General features: G+C 37.5%; 1 long non-coding RNA gene across 1 annotated transcript; it reads right to left on the reverse strand.

Moving 5' to 3' along the window:
• Positions 1 to 502: 502 nt before the first annotated feature.
• On the reverse strand, positions 503 to 5687 carry LOC143858324 (uncharacterized). The gene is made up of 3 exons (XR_013238911.1): positions 4820 to 5687; positions 3542 to 3613; positions 503 to 682 (listed from the first exon to the last, which is right to left on the reverse strand). It is a non-coding gene; the product is annotated as an uncharacterized LOC143858324 (long non-coding RNA).
• Positions 5688 to 9268: the final 3581 nt, after the last annotated feature.

Raw genomic sequence — 9268 nt, forward strand, 5'->3', positions numbered from 1 at the left:
TAGTTACATACATATAGTGTATTCATATAGTTATACAAGGCATTCCCTTTTGGAGCCAATATCTATCCATCATATATTTCTCATGATTCTTACCCAATCACAAACTCGCATGCTTCACAAGCGTCCCCAGGTGCATTTGAATTTATAATTGGGACATGATCACGCGACTGAATTATGTGTTGTCAGGCGTCCACGAAACACACAAACTTATCGAGCACTTCCTAATTGCTCATTATCTAAATCCCCAATTCTCACAGTCAAAGTCCTTTGTTCAGATAATTCTACCTAGGACCTAAAGCCTAGGCTTTGATACCACTTTCTGTCACGCCTCAAACCCCACCCTGGGCGTAGGACATGACAACGCCGTACACCTGCAAGACGAATCCCACAAATGTACAAGGCTACAAAGCAATAACAAAATATCCTGGCATTCCATATTAAACTATCAAAGTCTCAGTAAATTGCAGACCCATTACAGTCAAATCAAATCTCAGCTCTCCCCTGAGTCAAACGAAAATAAATTATACTGTCTTTACATTTTATCCAAAGCACTCCCTTCTTAATGAATAAAAAATAACTAAGCTAAATCTCCAATCCAGAGTCCAATCCAAAGCTAGGTGTCCTGTTCCTTGTTGTCCTCATGAGGGCCAAGACTTGAAAAATGTTAAATAACCACAATCACCTGAAAAGCTCAGTACATAATAAAGCACTACTCTTAGTACAGTCTAAGCATAACAGGGTTCAATAGAGTCAGATAATAAAGTCAAAAGATTGCTTAAACAAATGAGTCAAAAACTCTCTAATAATATTGCTTAAACAAGAATGAGTCAAAGACTCTCTAATAATAACAAATGAGTCAAAGACTCTCTAATAACCACCTAAAGACAACTGAGTCAAAGACTCTCTAATAATAAAACCTAAAGAACAAGCGAGTCAAACACCTAAAGGGCGAGTGAGTCAAAGACTCTCTAACCATACTACCAAAAAGGGAACTAATGAGACTAAGTAAATCTCCTGGGCGCAAAGGCGGGCTCCAAGTAGCCTCATCATCGCCCTAGCATTGATTAAAGGCATAGGCAACTAACAGACCAAGTTGGTCTTCAACTAGCAAAGGTATAAGTTGGGATACAACTTAGAGAGGGACTCTTTAAATGAGGCAATACATGCCTCCTATGGGTACACTATCTATTAAGATCAAAGTAACCTCCCTGAGGGTAGGCTCTAAACAACGAGGCTCACTCCCAGAGGAGAGCTGCCTAACGAGACAAAGCGTGTTTCCTAGAATGGAACTCGCTAATAAGACCACAATGGTCTCCTAGATGAGGAAGAGAAACTACCATCTAACGGCTTCTAAAAGACTAGAGAAGTCTACTAAATAGAGAGGGGAACCCTACTTGGACTAAGCAAGTCCCCTGAGGTTGGGCTTGGGCTAACGTCTTTATCGCCCTCGCCTTGAAGGGGCTATTAATGACTAGAGAAATTGCTAACAATATTTCATAACAGCTCAGTCATAACCTATGTATCTTATTCGATACTCTAAGCAAAATCTAAAACATATACCCTCTATTATTTAATGGCACAAGTTTATCAATGGACCTACGATTATTCAAGGGTAGATATTCTTTAATCATAGGATAAACTTATATTAATAGTTCAGAATTTTGTTACCTGTACAAATTATTCATAATGAATAAACCTTCCTATGATATAAGCTCAAAATTACAAGCACTATTCATTGTCAAAAAACTGAAAGAGATAATGGTAAAGCTATTTCTATGCCATAATAGTATTGTTTTACTCATAATCTTAAAGCCAACTGAAAGCTTTACTGCAAACTTTAATTTCCAATCTTCGAATTTATCATGACAGTTATGAGCATATAGAGCAGCAGTTGTGCTATAATTTGAACAAGAATTAGGGTAGTGAAGTGTATGAGTATATAGAGCAACAAATGTGCTAAAACTTGTGAAGTGGGTAAGCATATAAAATGGCAGTTATGTGCTTTGAGCTAGGACAAACATTGATTTTAAACCAAAGCTAAAAACAAAAGTTCACATCACAAACATATAAACTCATGTGTACTTTCTTATTAGCACACATTCATATACATATGTATACTCATTCCCCAACGTATATACACATGCATACACATTTAGAATTTTGGTGAACAAAGTCAAAAGGCAAATTCATAAGGACTGCCACACTACATAATATCTGGACCACAATAAAACCAAGCTAAACATGCATATGATGATAAGAACATAGCTGGACTGAAATGTGACCAAACTGAACATGCGCGTGAAGATAAGGACATAGCTGGACTGAAATAGATTTTAACGGAGTAAAATCGATCAATGAATATAAAACTGTCCGAACATAATGATGTAATATCAGTGACTATCCATTTTCTTCATAACATATATCCTAATAAGGAGATTCCCAAAATTACCTCATCTTTTTATGCATTAACCCATTGGACAAACAAACAGCCTCATCAAGCCTCAACTAAGAGTGCATTTTTCTATTTTTTCTAATTATCTTTATTAGAATTCTTTTCAAATGAAACTCCCCTGTTATCCCACCTCATGCATTCCAAAACCACAGTTCTCTTCTCTATCACATATCTTCTTAAAAGAATCAAATAACAGCCACTATTGACACCCTAAAATCTCTAAAATGATATTGCACAGAGAGGATATCCAGACTAGGTATTATTAGTGAAGGCCATGAGAGATTAGGCTCCTTTGCTTCAACCCCTCTGCATGCTCTCTGAATGCGAAAAATCCAACACTACGTTTTAGTAAATCATAAGCAACACTGGATCCATAGTGTACACCTGAGACACTTTTGAAACCTTAAACTTTCCATCCTATCAAGTATCAAAGCGGATTTCTTGACCTATACCAAATGGCTTGTCAAAACAATATTACAATTAAGAATGATAACAAATGACAATATATATGCGAATATGAAGGCACATTTAAGTTGAAACAGACCTTGGACTGAATACACATATAAGCACACAATCCTACACATTCATAAATACGTGCACACTCACAAATATATACATCCACACACGGACACTCATACACTCAAACACATACTCACAAGCATATATCCATATATGATGTATTCACCTTTGACAAAAGGATTTACATCACTTAATAAGCTAACATGGCAGACTCATATTATTTGGTTACTCAAATATGGCCAGCCCTTATTACTTGACTTTCTATCCTAATGAAGTAACAATATTTGATGACTTGGACTGGGTGAGTCCACATTATTTAATAATTTAACAGGGGATCCATAACCTGAGCTACTCACACATATTTTTTTTACAGAATTGGAAACAAAGATAGCATCCAACACATTAAATCTGCATACTCATAGGATTTGAAAAAGAATATAAAGATCTGACCACTATTGAATCCACACGCTTGTAAAAGTTACACTTCAAAACAGGCATTTGTCATGATGAAAATCATTTCTAATATGAACAAAACAAGGCCAATAGCTGAGGATAAGCACAAGACATGACCTTTATCTCCTTTCTTTTTAGCACAAATGATTTAAACTTTCTCACACTATATCTTTTATTTTCATCAAAGACCTGCTGAAATACAAAAGATTAATTTCACGCCATTTTTGAACTGGATATCAGCAATGATACTAAAAAAGAGTAATAATGTGCTTCATTTCATTTGAATGTTTCATCTATTTACTGTCATGGTAAGCTAATGATGATTGGAGTTCATAAGTGCCATGCAATACGGTGATGACATCATTAAAACATGATTAAACAAGAGCCAAATACCTAGAATATCCTTTCAAAGACAGCAGCCATATGGCTTGTTTAACTTCAAAATTCAAAGTGATCTCAATGTATACAGCAGACTGAAAAGTCCATACGGTCTCATGATGTTTCTACTGGAGAGAATGAAGACAGACTCTTTGTAAAAAATTCTAATAGAATTATGCTAGCAAGGAAGAAAACCATTTCAATAACCTACCTAAAGGCCTTGGGTAAACAATCATAGACACATGTTGGAGTTATGTCATGGCTAAGGTTATTACAGTTTTCAAAAGATCAACAAACCTAATGTAAGAAAGAAACAAAGTAAAGCTGTGCAATTGACTAGATATAGTTGGGTTGATTGGGTTAATTTTATACGAAACATGGTAGTTCTAGTAACAAACACTCAAAATGCAACAAATGATACAGTTTGCCCAAATCAAACAGAATCACTTGCTCTAAATTATATCAACCAGACAAAAGTCTCACTGAAATAAGAAATTCAAGGACATTAGGATTCAAACTTTCAGCATATTTCATATAAGAAAAACACAAAGCTCAAATTAAAAAGTGAATCTCAAATATCCTGTAGCAATATATCTTAAGCAATTTAAACCTATATAACACAGATTCTAAATCATTTAAGGAAATCTAATGAAGATTACTATGATACATAAACAAATAAAGCTGTGATTTTTTTTTTCTTCAATTGAAACCAATCCTACCCTTTAAAAGACATTTGCCATTCAAATCCTTTTATTAAACACATGATAACACAAAATAGAAAGTAATGATCTAATCATCATGCATGGATTCAACGATTATTAACATTAAGAAAATGGTAGTGAAGAAATATCATCTACAAATCAACATAAAAAATCAGGCATAACAATTATTAGGGGGTGATTTGAAAATCAACTCTATCAGAGGGCCAAAATCAAAAGCATATCATTCGTCATGCGATTTTAAGAAGAAAAATCAATTAGATCATGAAATTGTGCAAGGGAATGATTCAGATCTTACCTGTTGAAGATGATTTTTCAACTTTTTGTCAGAATCGATACATACCCTGTTGATTCTTCTACTCCTCTTTGCTTCTAGTGGAGAAGAGATCAAAAGTGCTAATGAAGAAACTTTTAGCCGGAAATCATGGCAAAAATGGTCAGGAATGGAAGCAAGATTAGTTAAGGTTTGAGAAAGCGAGTGAAACAATAGATCGGAGAAGGAGAATTCGAAAATTAGATCAGATCTCAGGTAAGATCAATCGGGGAAGATGAAGATAATAGCTCTCTCTCTCTCTCTCTCTCTCTCTCTCTCTCTCTCTCTCTCTCTCTCTTACAAATCTCAGCTATAAGCCACAGATCTAAGCAATAAGGTCGTGGATCTAGGGTTTGAGAAGGAGTTAGGGTTCAAGGTTAGGGATAAGAGCAAAGGGAAGAAAAACTAAAGGAATGAAAACAAAATCCCGTCGGAAATTGACCGGATCTCCGGCATGAAACGATCGGGGAAAAGGAAGTGAGGGTTAGGATTTCGGTTCGGGAAAAATCTCACCCGCACTCTCTCTGCAAAATTCTCAACAAAAATAAAAAATCTCCTCCTCTTTAATTTCTCAAATTCTCAGATCCAGATATGAGATTTCCTCTCCAATTTTCCTTTTTCTTCTCTCTCTCAATCAAGATCGGAGAGAGCATCAATAGAAGAAACAGACATATTAAAACAATAATTTGGCCATAAAATGATCGGATTTTTGTCAGAGAAGAAATACAGAGGGTTAGGGTTTGAGGAATAAGCAGACCAGAGCTCCGATCAAAGCAATCGGAGAAGAAGATCTCTTCTCCCTCTCTCAATCTCTCTCTCCCTCTCTCTTTATTTCAGATTTTCTAAAACGAGAATGAACAGTACCTCTCTTTTTCTGATTTTCATCCTTTTTTTATAACACAAAAGGGCTATTGATATTGGCACACCCTCAGATTGATGGGCGCACAAAATCTGATTGGCGCGCTAAAAATGATGAGGCGCGCCAGCCAGTTTTGTCCTATTTGGCTCGGGCGCGCCCATCGCAGGATAATTCACTCCCCTTATGCATTTATACTATGCCTCCTTCTCGGCTTTTCCTATTTGCCATTTCTCGGCAGATTTTGCCGAGACTTTACAAGGACCTCGGTGGGACCCTAAGCTACCTCAGGATTCAATTTTTGATCTCAACTCACTGATTTGACGAGGTTTTGCCCAAGCGACGCGAACTTGGGTCCGGTCAAAATGGGGTGTCTACACCATCTAACACCTTTTCACGAATGAAATGATGCTCGATCTCAATATGCTTTGTTCTTGCATGACAAACAGGGTTTGTGGCAAGTTTGAGTGCACTTTGGTTGTCACCAAGAATAGTCGTCGCCTGGTGAATAGGTAAATGAACATCTTCAATCAACTGCCGCAACCAAACACATTCTTGAGACGCAAGAGCGGCGGCCTTATATTCCGCTTCCGTTGTTGAAAGGGACATTGAGTCTTGTTTCTTACTACACCAAGAAACACCCGCTGATCCACACAAAAACACATAACCGGAAGTAGATCTCGGATCATCCAAGTCCCCTCCATAGTCGGCATCGGTAAATCCATTCAACACAAAATCATCCCCTTTCTTATAAAGCAACCCAAAGTCAAGGGTAGAATTCACATACTTCAAAATTCTCTTTGCCGCTTCCAAGTGTGGTTTCCGTGGCGCTTGCATAACAAGCCTAACGGAAAAAGAAATGTCTGGTCTTGTGATAGTCAAGTAGATGAGACTACCCACAAGAGCACGATATGGCCGCGAATCCGGAAGAAGCTTGCCTTCTCCCCGCCTTATCTTTATGTTGGGATCAAGAGGAGTAGACGATCTTTTACTTTGACTCATCCCAAATCTTCCAACTAATTTCTCTGCATAGCCTTTTTGAGAAACTAGAACATCATCCTTCAAGGTCTCCACCTCCAAGCCAAGAAAGTGACTTAGCTCTCCCAAGTCTTTCATCTCAAAATGAATAGATAGCTCCTCCCTTAGCTTTGCAACCTCAACATCATTGTTGCCGGTAACTATCATGTCGTCGACGTAAAGAAGCACAATAACAAGCAAGCATTTGTCTTTCTTCACAAATAAACTAGAATCGGAGTTAGATGCAAAATAACCACAAAATTACAAGTATTCGGCAATGTTACCATACCACGCCCTTGGAGCTTGCTTCAACCCATAAAGAGCTTTCTTGAGCTTGCAAACATGAGTCGGATGATCACTTGAATTGTAACCTGGTGGTTGCTCCATGTAGATGTCTTTGTCAATCTCACCATACAAAAATGCATTTTTCACATCAAGTTGAAAGAATTTCCAACCATGACAAGCGGCCAATAAAATTACAACTCGAACGGAAGTCATCTTGGCAACAGGACTAAAGATCTCCTCATAATCCTCTCCATACTTTTGAGAGAACCCTCTAGCCACCAACCTTGCTTTGAATCTATCCACACTCCCATTCGCTTTCCGCTTCAATTTGTACACCCATTTACATGTAATCGGATTCACATCTTTAGGCTTAGGAACAAGATCCCAAGTCTCATTTTTCACAAGTGCCTTCATCTCCTCATTCATAGCATCCTTCCATTCTCTCACCCCTTTTGCTTCATCAAAGCAAGAAGGCTAATTATCATCAAATGGACCGGAAAGAAAACAAGAATAAGTGCTCACCATGTTTTCATCCCGATACCGTGCCGGCTTGACAATTTTTCTTTTTGATCTTCTAAGATGTGATGCACTACACTCATCTTCATTAGTTTCTTCATTTTGCTCATCTTCTTGAATGTGACATGCAACATCACTCCCCCTATCACCTTGCTTCTCCATCGGCAAAGAAGAGGAAGACTCAAATTCCATTGGAACATTTGGTGTCACCGGCAAGTTCATTGTTGCTTGAGGCTCTACCTCAACAAGGATGTGCTCACCTACACCCACACCATTAGTGGAACCACGATGCAAATGTATCTTCCAGAGCCACATTTGCATCTCCACAAACAACATCCCACAAATCTTCTCCCACAAGATAAGACTCCATACATGTTCTCCATATCTTGTAATTGGATTGATTTAGCAACTCAATGCCGAGTCCACTAATCCTTCCACTCATATTCATCTTCAAAACACCGATTGAACTTCTTCATCAAGAATATCTTGACAAGCATCAACTACCACCCTTGTGGCTTTGATACCATATAGAGAAAGACGGATTTCACCACACCGGAAAATCCTCTACTCAAATAGTGAAACCAAAGTTTACACTAGCCCAAGATGAACAACCAAGTAGAAGAAGAACAATGCCCAAAAGAGATGTGCTTCAATATATGATAGAAAGAACAACACTACAAGATAAACAACAATAAAAAGAAGAAAGCTTCAAGAGGAAAGCTTGCACACAAGAGAGCTTCAATGGAGCTTCAATGGAGGTCTGGGTAGTGGAGAATCTCTACCGAAGTGAAGTTAAAAAATGAGAATAGGCTTAGTCAAGGAAAGTAGAGTAAAGAGAAAATAGCTTAGGTAAGTGGTATTGGGTATGGGAAGTGATGTCATTAATGCTTAGAGAAGTGGTGGGTTTGGAGTTCCAAGTAAAGGTTTGAATTTGAAATAGGTAGGTAGTGGGAAAAGATGGAGCAAACATGTGTGGCTCACACATGTGCAAGCTAGGCCAACAAAAGACCAAAATGCCCATGGACACAAAATACATATTTCTCCTCACTACATCACTCAAAATAAAAATAAAATAAAGCTACCCAAAAAATACACTTTAAAATTTAACAGACGCAACCACAGGGATTTGTTCATCCAGACTATCCCAACCATGCTTGCAAACTAAAACGCACATTATATGGGTTAAAACAAGCACCTCGTGCTTGGTTCCAGCGTTTCACAGGTTTTCTCAAAGAAAATGGATTTCGTTGTAGCCAGTCAAATAATTCCATGTTTGTTCTACATTCTTCTTCTGGTATGGCGGTTCTCCTACTATACGTTGGTGATATTATTTTGACCGCTTCTAATGATTCTCTCTTACATTCAATTATTCAAACTCTACAATCTGAATTTTCAATGACAGATTTAGGAGACTTACATTATTTTCTTGGTATTCAAGCAATAAAATCAAAAGACAGTTTATTTTTATGCCAAGAAAAATATGCCATTGAAATTCTTCAGAAAACCAAGATGGAAAATTCAAAAGCAGTTACTACCCCTATTACACCAAAAACTGAATTGTCTGTTGAATCAACTAGTCTCCTGGATGATCCAATAGAGAACAGAAGCATTGTCGGCCGGTGCACTTCAATATCTTACGTTTACAAGGCCAGATATCTCCTTTGCTGTAAATTTGGTTTGTCAATACATGCATGCCCCAAGGGAAATACATCGTCAAGCTGTGAAAAGAATCCTCAGATATATTAAAGGAACTATCACTT

This window comes from Tasmannia lanceolata, unplaced genomic scaffold (assembly GCF_043159265.1).
Source record: "Tasmannia lanceolata isolate RefF3 unplaced genomic scaffold, GAP_Taslan_0.1 ptg000025l, whole genome shotgun sequence".
Lineage (NCBI taxonomy): Eukaryota > Viridiplantae > Streptophyta > Magnoliopsida > Canellales > Winteraceae > Tasmannia > Tasmannia lanceolata.